Below are 19,735 nucleotides of genomic sequence, written 5' to 3' on the forward strand. Positions count from 1 at the left end.
TTCTGCACATTCGCCAGAGAAAAGCAGTGTAGGGAGAACTTTTTCTACAAGCAAGACAACACAAGACTCCATGGACTAGTATTAGTTTTTTTTCTTACATTTATACAGGGAAAAGTTTTAGGATTTAAAAACATTATTTATTTAAAGAAAGGGTGGAGTTCTTTTTTAACTACAAAAACATGCAAAAGCTAAATTTACAATCTTATAGTAGGTGTTATATACTTGCTTGCTTCCTTGGCTTGCCATTAAAGTAGATTACAAAATATTTTTTTAGTTTCAGATATACAGCCCCTCACATTTTTGTAAATATTTTTTATTATATCTTTTCATGTGATGATGCAGGCATACCCCACTTTTAAGTACACAATGGGGTTTATTTACTAAAGCTAGAAAGTGCAAAATCAGGCTCACTTCTGCATAGAAACCAATAAGCTTCTAACCCCAGTTTGTTCAATTAAGCTTTGGTAATAAAATCTGGAAGCTCATTGGTTTCTATGCAGAAGTGAGCCTGATTTTGCACTTTCTAGCTTTAGTAAATAAACCCCATTGTGTACTTAAAAGTGGGGTATGCCTGTACTTAGGAAATTACACTTTGCAACAATGTAAAGTAGTGAGTGTACAGCTTGTATAACAGTGTAAATTTGCTGTCCCCTCAAAATAACTCAACACACAGCCATTAATGTCTAAACCGCTGTCGACAAAAGTGAGTACACCCCTAGGTGAAAATGTCCAAATTGGGCCCAAAGTGTCAATATTTTGTGTGGCCACCATTATTTTCCAGCACTGCCTTAACCCTCTTGGACATGGAGTTCACCAGAGCTTCACAGGTTGCCACTGGAGTCCTCTTCCACTCCTCCATGATGACATCACAGAGCTGGTGGATGTTAGAGACCTTGCGCTCTTCCACCTTCCATTTGAGGATGCCCCACAGATGCTCAATAGGGTTTAGGTCTGAAGACATGCTTAGCCAGTCCATCATCTTTACCCTCAGCTTCTTTAGCAAGGCAGTGGTTGTCCTGGAGGTGTGTTTGGGTCGTTATCATGTTGGAATACTGCCCTGCGACCCAGTCTCCGAAGGCAGAGGATCATGCTCTGCTTCAGTATGTCACAGTACATGTTGGCATTCATGGTTCCCTCAATGAACTGTAGCTCCCCAGTGCCGGCAGCACTCATGCAGCCCCAGACCATGACACTCCCAACACCATGTTTGGCTGTAGGCAAGCCACACACGCTTGAACCTGAACCAAAGTCTCATCAGACCACAGGACATGGCTCCAGTAATCCATGTCCTTAGTCTGCTTGTCTTCAGCAAACTGTTTGCGGGCTTTCTTGTGAAGCATGTTTAGAAGAGGCTTCCTTCTGGAACAACAGCCATGCAGACCAATTTGATGCAGTGTGCGGCGTATGGTCTGAGCACTGACAGGCTGAGCCCCCCACCCCTTTCAACCTCTGCAGCAATGTTGGCAGCACTCATACGTATATTTCCCAAAGACAACCTCTGGATATGACGCTGAGCATGTGCACTCAACTTCTTTGGTCGACCATGGTGAGGCTTGTTCTGAGTGGAACCTGTCCTGTTAAACCGCTGCATGGTCTTGGCCACCGTGATGCAGCTCGGTTTCAGGGCCTTGGCAATCTTCTTATAGCCTAGGCCATCTTTATGTAGAGTAACAATTCTTTTTTTCAGATCCTCAGAGAGTTCTTTGCCATGAGGTGCAATGTTGAACTTCCAGTGACCAGTATGAGAGAGTGAGAGCAATAACACAAAATTTAACACATCTGCTCCCCATTCACACCTGAGACCTTGTAACACTAATGAGTCACATGACACCGGGGAGGGAAAATGGCTAATTGGGCCTAATTTGAATATTTTTAATTAGGGGTGTACTCACTTTTGTTGATTTATTTTGCGGGTACAGCAAATTTAAACTGTTATACAAGCTGTACACTCACTACTTTATATTGTAGCAAAGTGTCATTTTTTCAGTGTTGTCATGAAAAGATATAATAAAATATTTCCAAAAAATGTGAGGGGTGTACTCGCTTTTGTGAGATACTGTAAAACACTCTCACTGGCTTAGCATTGACCTCTACCTCTAGGGTTCAGACCAAATCCAAGATCATCACTAATCCTTACCCCACATTCATACATATACATACTAGAGCCAATTTAGTCAGGAGACAATTAACCTACCAGAATGGCTTTAGAGTGTGGGAGGAAAGCGGAATACACAGAGAAAACCCATGCAAGCGCAGGGAGAACATACAAACTCTACGCAGGTAGTATTCTGGTTGGCATTTGAACCAGGGACCTTGGTGTTTCAAGGCAGGAATGTTAACCCCTATTTTGACATGAGCACTATTTGAAGATTAGCTGTTGAATTGAAGGCTGTAACTCTTTGTTGTTTTAAATTCTTTTTTTTGGTTATTTGAAATAAGTACAAAACAGAGCCTCTGGGCATACCCCGGCTCAAAAGAAACACAACATAAAGAGAATTGTACATAAAAACTTCTAAACATAACACAATCCTAGGCTTGCTGTAGTAAAAGAAAAATAATATGTGCCCCTGCCTGCACCCTGTTAGATTGTAAGCTCTACTGAGCAGGGCCCTCTTAATCCTCTTGTATTTTATTGTATTATAACTATATTGTCTGCCTTTTATATTGTAAAGCGCTGCGTAAACTGTTGGCGTGATATAAATCCTGTATAATAATAATAATATGTATAACATGTAGCTCAACCGTGCCCTCCACAGTCGGTCACTCCTCTCTACAATACCCTGAAGCCTGTAAACCCAGGCTTTCAGATGGGCATGACAGAACCAGAATTGTAGGTACTAAGTGATTTGCTCAAACTAAGGTGATCCACCTGCAAGGATGTAACTCTTTAAACAGATTGGTTCACTCCTACCTGTCAGTAATGGTAGCTCACGTTTTTTTTCCCATGAGCGGTACCTTTTCATCAGAAAGCCTCCATTTGAAGTCTTAGATCTTTCTAAACTCTGCTCAGCATGTAAATCACCCTAACCTGAATCCTGATCAGTGATTTGTTTTTACCCGGTAAATAGTATTTGAAGAGATGTGCAAACACTATCATTAGAAGGTCCCTTCATTTTGACTGTGAACAGTCCTGTTACTGACACTTATCACCCTGTGGGGGGAGCTCAAGGCTAGAATTTCACCTCTCCTATCTATTGATACAAAAAAATCATTACATGCAATAGGCATGCCTCTAGCAAGCTCCTCCTCGACTTTCGTAAAGCAGCCTTTTCAGCATGTTCTCTGTTCTCATGCAATAAGACTGAGATGAAATATATATTAATATATATGTGTGTGTGTGTGTGTGTGATCCAAATATATATTATCCCACTAAGGGTTGTCAGTTTGAATTGCATGGCGTAAATTGACATCTCTATATAAGTACCTGTAAGAAATAAATAAATACCGGTAAATCAGTTCCAGGCTTTACCTTTTAAGCCTGGTACACACTAACAGTTTTTTTTTTTTTTTTTAGTGCAACTGACAACTCCGGACAGAGCTGCTGTACCAACCATGCAAGGAAATCCCCCGCTGACCTATCCCCCCCCCATGAACACTCTGATCAGCGCTCTCCGCCATTGTGTCCGTACTCGCGAGTGTGCCTAAAATGGGGCTACGTAAAGCAGAGTATGGCTGTATAGTGTATGGCCACCCTAAAGCTGGCCCTACTGGATTGTTTGTTTTTTTTTCGTTCAGCTAGCGGGCTAAATAAAAAAAGCAAAAAACAAAAAAAACACGAGGTGGATAGAGGAATCCTCACTGAGACATTGTATTCCGCAGGCACTCTCTGTTGTCAGAATACATTGATCAGGGGCTGCAGCCGCTGATCAATTAAAATTTTCCAACAAACACATTTAACAGAAGTTGACTGTTATGCCGCGTACATGCGGTCAGATTTTCCGACGGGAAATGTTGGATATGAGCTTGTTGTCGGAAAGTCCAACCGTGTGTATGCTCCATCGAACATTTGCTGTCGGACTTTCCGCCAACAAATGTTTGCTAGCAGATTCTCAAATTTTCCGCCAACAAAACGTTGTTGTCGGAAAGTCCGATCATGTGTACACAAGTCCGTCGCACAAAAGTTCACGCATGCTCTGAATCAAGCAGAGGGAGCCGCACTGGCTATTGAACTTCCTTTTTCTTGGCTGGTCATACGTCTTGTACGTCACCATGTTCCCACGTTCGGAATTGTTGGCCAACATTTGTGTGACCATGTGTATGCAAGACAAGTTTGAGCCAACAACCTTCAAACTAAAATCCACGGTTTTGATTGTGTGTACGCATCATAAGAACGACCCCTGTCGAGCAGCAGTGACCACACATAAATCAAAATTTGAATATCGATCCATCTATGGCCAGCTTAAAGTGAAACTCCACCCAAAAGGGGAAGTTTTGCTTTAAGGCCTCCACTCCCCCTCCTCTTTCAAGAATGGCACTTTTGGGGAAGGGGGGAGTGGGTATCTGATTTTGACAGGTACTGCTACCACTTCCACTTTGAGCGTCTAGGCAGTCGGAGCGGAAGTTCTCTTCACCCCCCTACTTGCAGTCTTCTGGGACACATCACAGGTCCCAAAAGACTGCGGGACAATTCACAATACATAGCACATCTCTCGCATGCGCAGTGGGCACCCGGCTGTGAAACCACAAGCTGTCACAGTCGGGTGCCCGCAGTTATGATGCCAGTGCCGAGAACCCACCCAAAGGCTAGTGAAGAACTAGCCTGGGAGAGGACGGCACTGGATCATGGGACATGTGAGTGGCTGTTTATTAAAAGTCAGCAGCTACAGTTGTTATAGCTGCTGGCTTTTAATTTTTGCACAGAAGACTGGAGCTCCTCTTTAAGTCTTCTAACTACAAATATCACATGCAATTTATTAAGCCATGTACCTGAAAGAAGGAGAGAATTTTACCCCACTTCAATGTTAAGCACCACTTTCAAAGGTTTAAAGCTGAATTCCAAGCAGATACTGTATAAGATACATAGATTAGTGCAGCTCCATATTCATTAAAACACCATTACATTAATTTTTTTAAATAAAGCAGTGCCAATATCTGATGCAGAAGCAGCCCAAAAAACGAATCCGATCATGTGTATAGAAGTATGCTAATTGGAGGAGAAAGCAGAGTGACAGAGATGAACTATTCGCTGAGCTGCTTCTCCTTTCACTGTCCAGTCACAGGCTAAAGGTGGATAGAGGGTGATCTGGGTTCAGGGGAAGTGGGGAAGTGTGTTGCATGTTTTTGGCCATCAGACTGAAGACATCTAGTGGCAGAAAAACATATGTAGCCCCTTGTTCCTAAATTTTGGCTATAGTGTAAATTTTGTTTTTGGCTGTGCTATAAACAGCTCAGATTTGATTGTATAGTTTATTTAGTTCTGCTCTAAACTTAACTGGGTTTACATCCACTTTAACTGAGTTGTGCATTTCTCACTGTTGCCAGTAGGTGTCACTGGTACAACAGGCCAGTATAAGAAATATAACTAGGTTGAGATATGAAATGAATATTCTTTTTTCCAGGACAGCCCAGTAGGAGGTTCCTGGCCACTGTGCATTCTGGGAAGGCGGTATTTATTGGGCAGAGCTATGTGCTCTTGTGTTTATTACCTCAGGGCCCTCATGGCCTGAGCATGTGTTGCTGCAAGTTCTGCAAGTAGGCCCAGAAGCCTGTCTGGGGCCTACTAATCCTGTGGTGGTCCTTAGGCTGTCTTGCCTGTGTGGAAGAAGCCAAAACAAGCTGAGGTGATCCAGGGGAGGACCCTTGCTGGAGAGAGCCAGGATGAGGCTGGTCTCTCAGAAGGGCCTGGTAACTCATTTGGAGGACGCACCTAAACCTAAACTACTCTAATGCCGCGTACACACGATCGGATTTTTCTACAACAAATGTTGGATGTGAGCTTGTTGGTGCAAAGTCCGACCGTGTGTATTCTCCATCGAACATTTGTTGTCAGACTTTCCGCCAACAAATGTTGGCTAGCAGGTTCTCAAATTTTCCGCCAACAAATTTTTATTGTCGGACTTTATGATCTTGTGTACACAAGTCCGTCGCACAAAAGTTCAGGCATGCTCGGAATCAAGTATGAACCGGAAGCGCTCGGTCTTGTAAAACTAGCGTTTGTAATAAAGATATCACATGACTACTGAACTTCCTTTTTATATATAAAACACAAAGCGCTGTGATGCTAAATAGCTGATAATTACACATAAAACCAAGTGAGGCTGCTATCAAAAGAGAGTGTTTTCAGAGACACTTAAAAAGAATAAATAATGATATTTGAAGCGCTTCACAATGTGCATGAAAATGAATATATAAGAATAAATATAAATAGTCAAATAAATCCAGCGGTGAGTAAAAATTCCTATAAAATCCAGCAATCAAAATAGTGTAAAATTATAAAAAATTAGTGACACCAAATGTGTAAAAAATTCACATAAAAAATCCACATAAAAATAAATATATAGGGATGTATTCAGAAGGTTCAATTATACAGGTGTAGAATCCTGATTGGTATAGAGCTTTTGATCACTAGCAAAGCTGTTTAAAAACACTTGCTTAATTAAGGTGCTCATTGATAGTACCAATGTGTTTTTTGCTTCTATTCACAACCAATGTGGGAATCATAAACAGGCAGATAAGAGAAAAAAAACAATCATTGTGCAATAGTTAGGATACCAAGGTACACAGGCAAACTTCAATCCACTCACGTGTGCCTTATAATGATAAGGCATATGCAGGTTTTACTATAGCAGTCAGCCGCCTTAGACAGGAGCAGATTCAGTGCAGTACACTGTGTGAAACTGCTGATCTGCACAGAGCTTCCTTGGCTCCTCCCACGCGTTACATCACAGTCACGTGACTTTTTCAAGGATACTATCCTTGAAAAAGTCACGTGACTGTGATGTAACGCGTGGGAGGAGCCAAGGAAGCTCTGTGCAGATCAGCAGTTTCACACAGTGTACTGCACTGAATCTGCTCCTGTCTAAGGCGGCTGACTGCTATAGTAAAACCTGCATATGCCTTATCATTATAAGGCACACGTGAGTGGATTGAAGTTTGCCTGTGTACCTTGGTATCCTAACTATTGCACAATGATTGTTTTTTTTTCTCTTATCTGCCTGTTTATGATTCTCACATTGGTTGTGAATAGAAGCAAAAAACACATTGGTACTATCAATGAGCACCTTAATTAAGCAAGTGTTTTTAAACAGCTTTGCTAGTGATCAAAAGCTCTATACCAATCAGGATTCTACACCTGTATAATTGAACCTTCTGAATACATCCCTATATATTTATTTTTATGTGGATTTTTTATGTGAATTTTTTACACATTTGGTGTCACAAATTTTTTATAATTTTACACTATTTTGATTGCTGGATTTTATAGGAATTTTTACTCACCGCTGGATTTATTTGACTATTTATATTTATTCTTATATATTCATTTTCATGCACATTGTGAAGCGCTTCAAATATCATTATTTATTTGAACTTCCTTTTTACCGGCTCGCCGTATGTCTAGTACGTCACTACGTTCATAATTGTTGGCCAACATTTGTGTGACCATGTGTATGCAAGACAAGTTGGAGCCAACAACCTTCGAACAAAATTCCACGGTTTTGTTGTCGGAAAGTCCGATCGTGTGTACGAGGCATTACAGTGTGGCCGGATGGCTTAAAGGTTCTGACACTGTGAAGCTGAATCCTATTCTACAATCTAAACCGTAGTAACTAGCTCCTGGCTGCTAAGTCTGTGAGAGAGGCTTATCCAAGAGTTCTACTGGCTGCTAGGTCTGTGTGAGAGGCCAATCCAGGTAGTCAAGGTCTGCTAAAAGAGAAAGCTGTTTTACCTTTGGATTCAAGGAGTCTGTAAGTGATCTGCAAATGGTATCTGAAACCTCCCCTAACCCTTTCTCCTACTACTTCTTTCGAGATCCTTATTAAAGCATTGCAAATATATAAAGTGACTGGCACCCAAATCTAACTTCCCATTATAGCCATGGACTCAGCCCTGGGGTTAATGTAAGCTTGTCCCCTGTCTCTGGAGGTACCTCTTTGTTTCCAGTAGACCTGGGGGGGGGCGCTAAATTTTGGTGCCCAACGTTCCAAAGTGCTGCACTATTCACTGGGGAAGAACCCGAGAGTCTCTGCTAGAGGGATTCCTGGACTTTGTCACTTTCTCCAGGAAAACAGGGGTTAATTGCAAGATCACATTTCTGACTGCGTGAGCTATGGGTGGAGTGAAAGAAGCCCGGGAGCTACATGATCAGAAGCGCAAGTGAGAGGAATTACTGCTGCTACCACATGAAATGCTGTGTGTGTCTGGCACGGAAGAGAGAAAGTTTGCTGTTACTACAGGAAAGATCACAGGCCAGTTATGGTTGAATTTTCTCTTGTGCAAACTGCAGCGGGGTCCAAGATGTCTCCTGATGGCACCACTGCAATTGCTATGCTGTCCGGAACCCTGCTAACAGAAACCGGCATCGCCTGAAGCCGCATGGTCGGTTTGTGCTGTATACTGTTAGACACCATGAAACGTGGTTATGTTATGCCACATGTTTGGAGGACTGGCCGTACATCTCTCCGTCTGTTCATTGCCTGCACTGCGGGAAGTACCTGTTTGCTGTGGAACACCCTACCATGCCGCCCCATGCCTACAGAGTTGATTGGCCTACAGGTGTTGCTACAGTGGAGGCTGCTGCTTTTGCTCCTGCTGAGAAACCTACACTTATCACGCCTGCTACTGTGAGTGTTCCATTTGATGTTGCTGCTACTGTTCCTGAAGTGCCATCAGCAGACATCGCAATCGCCACTGGCATAGCGTGAAGGGGTGCAGGAGTTGCCATAGCAACCCAGTATTTAGCTCCAGGGGGCCTTGGCTCCCTGCTCTTTGTACATGCTGTTTTTTTCAAACACAAAATCCTGGAAACAGAATCCAGGTCCTTTCCACCTTGTATTTCCCAGGGCCCCAGCTGAGCTCTGTAATCCAGTCCAGAGCTTCTAGTTTGCCTTCTTCCCAAAGCACACCACTCCCCTGCTCTCATTGGCTGGAGGAGAGAAGTCTGAGTTAATTGGCAGCCCAGGAGAGGAGAGTTTGTAACCCAGGTAAGAGACACACTGCTGTGCAGGAGAGTTCTCTCATGTGGGCACAGATTAGAACAGGCACACTGGCCTGCCAGCACAGACTCACAGACAGAAAAGTTTTGTAATGGAAACGATCCTAACACCTCCTGAGGGGCCCCCTCCCCCCACCAACCTGAAATGGGGACTGATGTTGAGAGGGGCTCTGATGTGATGGAGGGGGCTCTGATGTTATGGGGGCTCTGATGTGAGAATGGGGACTCTCGTGGTGATGGAGGGGGCTCTGATGTAATGGAGAGGTCTCTGATGTGATAATGGGGGCTTTGATGTGAAATTGGGACTCTGATGTGATAAAGGGGGCTCTGATGTGAAATCTGGGCAGTGATGTAATGGAGGGGGTTCTGATGTGATAATAGGTGCTCTGATGTGATAATGGGGGCTCTGGTGTGATGGGGGGGGGGATCTGATGTGATGATGGGGACTCTGATGTGGTGATGGAGGGGGCTCCGATGTGATAATGGGGGCTCTGATGTGATGGAAGGGGCTCGGATGTGATAATGGATGCTCTGATGTGATGGAGGGGGCTCTGATGTGATAATGGGGGCTTTGATGAGATGAAGGGGGCTCTGATGGGGGGGAGCTCTGATGTGAAATCTGGGCTCTGGTGTTATAATGGGGGCTCTGGTGTGAAATCTGGGCTCTGATGTAATGGAGGGGTCTCTGATGTGATAATGGGGTCTCTGATGTGATGGACGGGTCTCTGATGTGATGGACGGGTCTCTGATGTGATGGACGGGTCTCTGATGTGATGGACGGGTCTCTGATGTGATGGAGGGGGACTCTGATGTGATAATGGGGTCTCTGATGTGATGGACGGGTCTCTGATGTGATGGACGGGTCTCTGATGTGATGGACGGGTCTCTGATGTGATGGACGGGTCTCTGATGTGATGGAGGGGGACTCTGATGTGATAATGGGGTCTCTGATGTGATGGACGGGTCTCTGATATGATGGAGGGGGACTCTGATGTGATAATGAGGTCTCTGATGTGATGGACGGGTCTCTGATGTGATGGAGGGGGACTCTGATGTGAAATCTGGGCTCTGATGTGATGGAGGGGGCTTTGATGTAATTGAGGGGGCTCTGATATGAAATCTGGGCTCTAATGTAATGTAGGGAGCTCTGATGTGATAATGGGGGCTCTGATGTGAAATCTGGGCTCTGATGTGATGGAGGGGGCTTTGATGTGAAATGGAGACTTTGATGTAATTGAGGGGGCTCTGATATGAAATCTGGGCTCTAATGTAATGTAGGGAGCTCTGATGTGATAATGGGGGCTCTGATGTGAAATCTGGGCTCTGATGTGATGGAGTGGGGGCTTTGATGTTATAATGGGGGCTCTGGTGTGATGGGGGGGGGCTCTGATGTGATAATGGGGGCTCTGATGTTCCCTGCTAGCGGCCGAAAAGTGCCGCTAAAACGAGCAGTGGTTTACTGCTAACGCGGAGCGGCCCCAGTGTGATAGTAGCCTAAGTTTTCCCTAATATTAAGTTTGGCCTTGCTGGTTAATTTCTTAAATAAGGATGCTGAATCCCCGGAGATCTTTGATTACTTTCATATTATTCAGGTAGGTCTCCACTCTTCAGAGGTTGTCTGCTCCGGATTACACCATGTCAGTGGGGAAAAGTGCTTGCTGTGTCACATTGTGTAGGTAATTCAGTAAACGCAGAGGCCCATCCTGGGCACTCTGAGTATCCAGTTTCACCTAGACAGAGTGACAGGGCAAGCATGCTGTAAAAGCAGCAGATGGTAATGGGGGGGCCCCAGGTCAACTTTTGCATCGGGGCCCATATGCTTCAAGCTACACCTCTGGCCATCACTACTTTGCCCTCTGCACCTGTCCAGAAGAAGGTGGGCTATGTAAAGGCATCCTGCGGCCGCGGTCGAGGCCTACCCCAGAGACCACCAGAACCGGAACCCGAGGAAGGCATCACTCTTAGGAAGTCCACGTCAGGAACCGGTGAGAAATCTAGGACAAGCATTTCAGTGGGGGTCAATGTCTAAATATAGGCCTACAGAAGAATTAAAGGATTCTGAGCTGGATTCCTTTTCTGAATTATCTGGTGATGATGTACTGTTTGAATCTATGTCACAAGAACTATTGTGGGCTAATAGTGAGGATGTTGCTTCTACCTTCACTTTCCCAGATTGGGCAGCTTTGGAGAGACGTCAAGTGTTACTAGTGAGCCTCTGCCTAAAGTTATCAGTGGCTAAAGCCATGGTGCAAAAGTCTTTGAATCCGTGTGTGCTTCCCGGATTGGGGAATACCAGAGCCTTGCCAAAGCTTTCTTGTCTACAAGGAGTGCTCAACAAAAGAGTTGCTATAGAATATGGCCTGGCATTTCCATATGTTCCTTATTAAAGCATTGCAAATATATAAAGTGACTGGCACCCAAATTCTGTTCTAACTTCCCATTATAGCCATGGACTCAGTCCTGGGGTGAATGCAAGTTTGCCCCCTGTCTCTGGAGGTACCTCCTTGCTCCCAGTAGACCCAGGGGGGCGCTACATATGCCATGAGGGAAATCTCTGGATTTTAGGTGAATATTGCAGCAAAAGCTGGTTTCTTGAAAGTATATACCAGGACACAGGCATATCCATTATAATAGGGCTTTGCTACCACCGTCAGGTGATTGGACACTAGCAAAAAAAGGATAGGAAATCCTCTCCCAGGCATAAGCACTCCCCTCAGGCATAGGTTCAGTTTTTTGCTAGTGTCCTTGGTCATGTCTGTGAAGTCTCTGCACATTGATTTCTTTAGCTAGTTTCCCAAGATTTCCATTTGAAATAGGAGTCTGGCCTATCCAGATCTGTTGCCTACAGCCAGTGCTGGGACAAGGTCATCTAGAGCCCAGGGGGATCATGCCAAACTGCGCCCCCCCAAGATATATGAGCATTATGTGTTAGCAAAAATCCCCCCCCCCCCAAAAAAAACTGAGCACTAATCTGCATGCTTACCACTAAGCATAAATTCCCCCTCCTCCCAGTACAAATCACACCCCCCTGCGGAAATCCCCCCCCCCTCCCAGCACAAATCTTTACTTCCACAAATGTGCCCCCAAAAATAAAATCACCCCTCCTACCACAAATCCTCTACCCCTCAAATTTCCCCTCTGAGTATACATCCTCTCCCCCCTCCAAATCCCCTCTCCCAGCGCAAATTCCCCCCATCCCTACTCCTGGCACAACCCCCCCCACAAACAAATTTCCCTTCCCAGCACAATTCCCCTACCCCCTCTACTATATCACCTCTTCTAGCACAATCCCCCTAAATCACCAGTGCCCCCCCCCCACAAACAAATCTCCCTTTCCAGCACAATTCCCCTACCCCTGCTACTGTATCACCTCTTCTACCACTCCCCCCTCCTAGCACAAATTATCTTTCCCTCCCCCAATCTCCTTGTGGCGCCCCCCACCACCTCACATGATACCACAGTGCCCAGGGCAGCCGCCCCTCCTGCCCACCTCTTCCCCCAGCCCTGCCTATGGGGAATGGTATCCAGACCCCATGCTGGACATGCAGAGATGGCCTGGTATGTTGCTGGTAATCACCAGACTCTGTATTAAAGGACCCTGTGTATTGATATATTGCTTTGCGAACCGGCAGAGTGCTATACAAGTACAGGGCAGCGATCCTCAGCTGGGGAGTCAAGTCCCTGAAATCCTTCATGGCATTAGCCTGATAAGATAAGTGAAGTTTGGACCCCCCTTGAAGGCCCTGCAGCGTGAAATAGTGAGTTTTCCTGTCAATGGGAGGCCTTTGTCTGCCACACACACACCCCACACACACCATTCCTGTGTACGTGAGATGGAATCTGCACACACATTCTTAGTGTTGCCTGGCGATGACATAGGGAGGTGGAGCAGTCTGGTGGCTACCATTTTGGGCATCATGCAATGACAGCAGAGCAGCAGGCACAGGAGGACTGAAAGTCCCAGCAAGCATCTGCCCTCATTGCTTCATCACAGCATCTAATTGAAGGGGGGGCGAAGATGACTGGCACAAAAGGCAGGTCTTCTCATTGGGGGCACAGTTTATCCCTCTCCTAAGGGTACAATTAAAGAGTGTTATTCACACCCTAGCCTCTCAGCTGAAAAGAACTGCTAGCTTAGCAAGGGTCCTACCAATACTGTCAACAGCCATGTCTCAGTGATGGAAGGGAGGAGGGGATCAAGGAGGAGGGGGTTCCCAAATTTCTTTATCAGGTAGGGAGGAACCTGGATGTAGCTCCCCTGGCACTATATCTCCTCGGGGTCATCTAGTTCCATGCGGCTCTGACACCCTCCCCTCCAGGGATTTTTATCTGCCAGTGTTGGGCTACAATACAAGCTCTGCAGAGTCCTTTCCAGTTTGGAGTTCCTTGGTCGCAAGTAGAACCGTTCCCATTCCTCTCTACAGCTTCTTTGTTGAAAGAGGATGTGCCAGCCAAAGAGAAAGTGGAAGGTGAAAATTCTTTCCAGAAATTGGGGATGTGGAAGTTTCTTTCTCCGAATAATTCAGTTCTGAGCAATCCTAATGTTGGGTTTTACCTCAGACACTCAGACCTAAATGGCGTTTGTGGGTTTTTGTGCACCAACTTAAAATTGCCACTTCCTAAGTCATTTGCCCTCAAACGTTTAAAGAATTGGGATCATGGTGCCTGACAAAACATCCCCAGTCTTTCCTGGTACATCCTGATTTAAAGCATGTTAAAAGGAAACTAGGCTCACCCTAAAAGTGTGTTCATTCCACCATCTGTGCAACAATATTCTATAAAAAGTGAATTCACTGAAAAATGGAGTATGCCTACAGTGGAGCTAGCAGTTTCCTATCTCAAGAAGATCCCTTAGGTTACAGTGGATGAAGTATTTAAGAATGCTGTGGACAAATGGCTAGAGGCCTCTTTTGCTCTTGTGGGGGCAGCTTTGCAACCTGTGATTGCGACTCTAGGTATGTGTCAAAGCCTCAAGTTTGGGCTTGTTAAATTTCCTGACCCTGACCTTGACCTTTTGGATACTGAGTTGTGCAGATACCTGAAAGATTTTCCTTGTGCCCATAACTTCTCAGTGGATCCCGTACTTTGTGAGAAATACCTGGTGATCCTGCTTTCCTATTTCAAGCTGACCATGTCAAGCTCATCCACCCCTTTGTGATCGGTTTGCTTCCTTGCATTCTACTGGGGAGCACAGCTGGCCTGTACTCCAGTAGTCAGGCTTGTGCTGACACCAGCCCCCCCCCCCACAACTCTTCACTGGGAAGATCAGTGAACCATTGTTTCTATGACTCCTGCTGACAACCCCCACCCCCCATATTATTCATACTTACCTAGGTGGATGCAGCATCAGACCGATGTTGCAACTGTCCCCCGGCATCTCTGCACTGAGAACCAAGCCACCGAACATCGCCTATGGCTCGGTTCTCTCCCCTCCCGGAGCAGAGAAATGCTGACTGTCAGTCAGCATCTCTCCTGCTCTGATCCTCCACACTCACTGGAGCGCTGAGCTGTGGAGGGGCTGGGAGCGGATGTCTCAGCGGCTCGCTGAGAGACTGAGACTGTCATCAGTCAAGGCAGCTGGCGGATCCAGACTTGGGAAGTCAGGATGACGCGCTGCCTGGACTGATTCCTCTGACGTCAGCAGAGAGCGGACTTTAGACTGCTCTCCTCTGAAAACGGGTCACAGGAGTGCAAAACGGATTGCACTCCTGTGACCCATAGGAGAAGCCCAACCTAAAAAGCTCAGGCTGGACTTCTCGTTTTAAGAATCATTCAGATTACTGATTAGTGATGTCCTCCATGCAGAGACCTCTGTTCTTAGCAGCTTAAAAGGGATGGGTGGGGGTGGAGACTCCTTGTGGCAAGGGGGGGGGGTGGCAGCAGCAGCTTGAACAGAACACAGACCTGGTCCGGTGTAAGGGCTTATTTAAATTGCCGATGCAGAGCCAACGCATGCAGGCAGCCCATAGAAGCGGATGCACTGACACAATTGCATGTCAAAATCTTATACACACGAGCGGACCTTTCAACCGGACTGGTCCGACGGTCTATCCAACGGACTTTCGGCGGACTTCCGATAGACATTCCAAACGAACGGCCTCACACGCACACACGACCGGACTTTCCGTCAGAATAGGTCCGACCATCGCAGAGCATACCAGGCCCTCAGGTCTGGTATGGATTTTAAGGGGAACCCCCTACGCCAAAAAAAACAGCGTGGGGGGTCCCCCCAAAATCCATACCAGACCCTTATCCGAGCACGCAGCCCGGATAGTCAGGAAAGGGGGTGGGGACGAGCGAGCGCCCCCCCTCCTGAACCATACCAGGCCACATGCCCTCAACATGAGGGGTGGGTGCTTTTGGGAAGGGGGGCGCCCTGCAGCCCCCCCACCCCAAAGCACCTTGTCCCCATGTTGATGTTTAAGAATCTTCCCGACAACCCAGGCCCCCAGATCCCGGCCCTCCGCCCTATGTGAATGAGTATGGGGTACATCGTAACCCAACCCATTCACCTGGGGAAAAATGTGTCAATAAAAAAAACACTACACAGGTTTTTAAAGTAGTTTATCAGGCAGCTCCGGGGGTCTTCTTCCTACTTCGGGGGTCTCCGCTCTCTCCGGCCTCTTCTCCCAGTGTCTGGTTCTTCTCCCGCTCTCCGGTTCTTCTGCCGGGCTCCTCCGCTATCTTCTGCTCTTTTGCCGCTCTCTTGCTAGCGGTGGCCCGGTCTTCTCCATCGTCTTCTTCCCTCTTCTCTTCTGATGTTGACACGACGCTCTCTCCCGCTGTAATGCTGTGTTCACGGTGCGCAACGACTTATATAGGCATGGGGCGTGGTCACCGGGTGACCCCTCCCCCTTATGACGTCACAGTCCCGGGGCATGCTGGGACTGTGCCGTCATAAGAGGCGGGGTCACCACACGGTGACCACGCCCCATGCCCATATAAGTCGTTGCGCACCGTGAACACAGCATTACAGCGGGAGAGAGCGGTGTGTCAACATCGGAAGAAGAGAAGAGGGAAGAAGACGATGGAGAAGACCAGGCCACCACTAGCAAGAGAGCAGCAAAAGAGCAGAAGATAGCGGAGGAGCCCGGCAGAAGAAGCAGAGAAGTCGGAGAAGACCCCTGAAGTCGGAAGAAGCTGCCTAATAATAAACTACTTTAAAAACCTATATAAACCAAGTGAACTGCGCTAGCAACTAAATGTGAACAACATAAATAAACAAAAAAACAAAAAAAACACAAAGCACCGTAAGTGATAATAAAGTAGCACGTTATAATAAATATGGATGTGTCAGAGAACTGGACCTGCAGCCCGCGCATCTAAGCCAGCACCTAGTAAGAGTGCGCTGAACTGCACTACCAGAACTCCAAGACCCTCCACATAAATTAAATCAATTGATGTGTATAAAAAATGACAAATAAAACAGCAGGAGCATGAGAAGATGCACTATCCAAATAAAAACCTTCAAATAAAAACCTTCACTACAATATGTTAATTTGGGCAGATGCATCTATCAAACATCAGAAATAGCAGTTTAGCATACCACTAATATAAATAAATATATAAATAAAATATGGCATATCAATTATGCAAACATGAAATACTATGGAGCAATCCACTCTGCAAATTCCAGATAGCACAAAGAAATCATGAAACGTCAGCTATAATATGTGGGAAAACGAGGCTCGTGGTAAAAACTCCTTCATAGGGCAAACAATGAACAGGCTTCCAACTTTTTCATCTTTTCAACAACCAGGGCCAGTAGTGTAGCGATGTAAAAGATAGCTCATAAATCCACAGAAGCACACGTTCCACCGAAGGAGAGAAGAGAGGTATATAGCATAAAACCTTAAAATACCAAAGGTCACCTGCGCATAAATGCGCTACTCACGGGACCGGTAAGGAAAGCAGGCATTCAGATATTTTGGTCGGTTCGCCGCTCTTAGGCGTGCGTTCCACCGCCAGGAAGTGATGTCACTGGTAACAAATCAGACGGACGTGGACAGGATGTTGCGTCGACGCGTTTCGCCCCTCCCCCAGGGCGTTATCAAAGACTTAACATCCTGCTCACGTAGAAAACCTTTTATATTGTGTTCAATGAGTGACAGCCATTTGCGGCCAATGGGTGAAGAGTCACCCATTCCTTCCTCTATCATCATATCCTGTTTGCAAAATAAAACTTTACTCAATGGTCGGAGACAAACAACTCCAGTGTACAGATAGGTGTTTGCAACATCTCCATGAGGAAACTATATTAACACTCACTACCTTCCATAGAACAAAGTATATGCAAAACAAAAAAAATATATGCTAACATCAGGATATCTAGATAGGCGGAAAAATCTTATACAATATATGTTGAATATCTAAATTCCTAATGATAAAAACAATTGTTTAATACATTATCCAATAGCTAAAAGTCTATAAAAATGACAAAATAAATATAGAATATATAAAAATATACATAAAAATATATATAGATAGAAAAATGTATAAAAAATATATAATATATATAAAAACCCCTTTCAAGTGAATGTAAATAATATAACGTCCCACATTTCACTCGATACTTTACTGATTTACTAAACTTAGTATTCATAATTAAGACATGGGAAGAAAAACAACACATAACCAAAAAATTCATAATAATTAATAACGATAAAACAAAAATAAAATAAAATAAATATATATATATGTATGGGACTAAAATGCACAAACACATATATATAGAAAATATATTGAGATAAAATAAATAGAGAAATATATATAAATTGCCATTTTGAACACTACCAATTCGATAAAAAACAATTCAAGTCTAGCTCAATATTCAGGCCCAAGGGGTTCAAAGTGCGTAATCTATGTATCCACTGGGTTTCATTTTGTGAGATATTTTGCCTAAGGTTAGAACCTCGCCAGTGATCTTCAACTCTGTCAATTCCACAGAAGGTGAGTAGGCTGGGGTCTTGGTTATTAAAAAGCCTAAAATGATTGGAAAGACCATGGAACCTATACCCCTTCTTGATCCTATTTACATGCTCATTAAGTCTTATACCCAGTTGTCTGGTGGTTCTTCCTACATATTGCAGGTTACAAGGACAAGATAGGAGGTAGGTAACATGTGTTGTGCTGCAGGTTATAAATTTTTTAATTGCATACGATCTACCATCTACCAAGGAGCTGAAATGGGTGGTTTTTCGCTTGCGAAATTTAGATGTCCTGCACATTCCACACCTGCCACAACTATAGAACCCAACACTGTCTAGAAAAGTGCATGTCTTCCTAGGGGGATCTATAACATTATGTGCTAACTGAAGCCTCAAAGTGGGTGGTTTGGTATAAATAAAATTGGGCTGTTTTGGCAGCACCTTCCTCAAGTCATTATCCTGATGAAGGAGAGGCCAATGCCTCTTTATGATTTTCTCCAGGTCACGATACTGTCTGTTAAATCCTGTGATGAAGGATAAACTAAAATTATTCTCCCCTTTTGATTTAGATTTAAACAGATCATTCCTATTCATTTCCCCAACTGTTTGTTTGACCTTCTCTAAATTTTCCAGACTGTAACCTTTTTCTTGAAATCTTTTCACCATGATATTAGCTTGCAAATTGTAGTCACTTAAGTTACTGCAGTTTCTTCTAATCCTAAGTAGCTGACTTTTAGGGATACCCCCTAGCCATCTTGGATGGTGGCAACTTGTCAGGGGGATATACCCATTTCGGTCGACATCTTTGAAGAAAGTGCGGGTAAGTAATTTATTATCTTCTCTAAATAATGTTAGGTCCAAAAAATTGATTTGTTGGTAACTGAAACACTCAGAAAAGGATATACCAAACCGATTGTTCCTTAATTTGGCCATAAATTCTAAAAAGGAGTCGGGTGATCCTGCCCAGATAATCAGGATATCGTCTATGTACCTTTTGTATAACCTGAGCTCTGGGATACTGGATCGATAGATGGCCTCATCCTCCCAAAAGCTCATGAACAGATTTGCCACTGAAGGTGCATACTTGGCACCCATTGCGACCCCTTTCTTTTGCCTATAGTATTCCTTTTGGTGCCAAAAAAAGTTGTGGCTCATTGCTAGATCCAAAGCTTTTAGGATAAACTTCTTTTGTTTTAATTTTATGTCTGTGTCCTCTAATGCCCATCCTACTGCTTGTAACGCATGTTCTTGTTGGATGTTGGTATAGAGTGAATTTACATCAATACTTGCAAGCAGACAGTTTTCGTCTATTGTTATGGTCTTAGTTAATTCAATGAGTTCTCTGCTATCTTTAAGATATGCAGGGTATTTTTTGGTGAGTGGTTGCAGGAAACAGTCTAGATATTCACCAAGTCTGGAGAAGAGGGATCCAATCCCGCTGATTATTGGTCGGCCTGGGGGCTTAGATTTATTTTTGTGAATCTTCGGCAATTGGTATATCACCGGTACCCGTGGCGCATCAGGGGTAAGGTATCTAGCCTCTTTTTTCTTCAAGATACCCTCATCAGTTGCTGTTTTAACTAGATTTTTTAATTTTAACTTGAATTTCTTAGTGGGATTATTCTTCAGCTTTTCATAGGTATCCTGGTCTCCAACC

General features: G+C 44.7%; 1 long non-coding RNA gene across 2 annotated transcripts in view; it reads left to right on the forward strand.

Moving 5' to 3' along the window:
* The first annotated feature begins 8,313 nt into the window (after positions 1 to 8,313).
* Positions 8,314 to 19,735, forward strand: part of LOC141141376 (uncharacterized) — a 39,350-nt gene continuing 27,928 nt past the window's right edge. For both annotated transcript variants that reach the window (XR_012244053.1, XR_012244055.1), the window contains exon 1: positions 8,314 to 9,140. This is a non-coding gene — a long non-coding RNA (uncharacterized lncRNA). The remainder of the gene's footprint in view (positions 9,141 to 19,735) is intronic.

This window comes from Aquarana catesbeiana, linkage group LG01 (genome assembly GCF_042186555.1).
Source record: "Aquarana catesbeiana isolate 2022-GZ linkage group LG01, ASM4218655v1, whole genome shotgun sequence".
Lineage (NCBI taxonomy): Eukaryota > Metazoa > Chordata > Amphibia > Anura > Ranidae > Aquarana > Aquarana catesbeiana.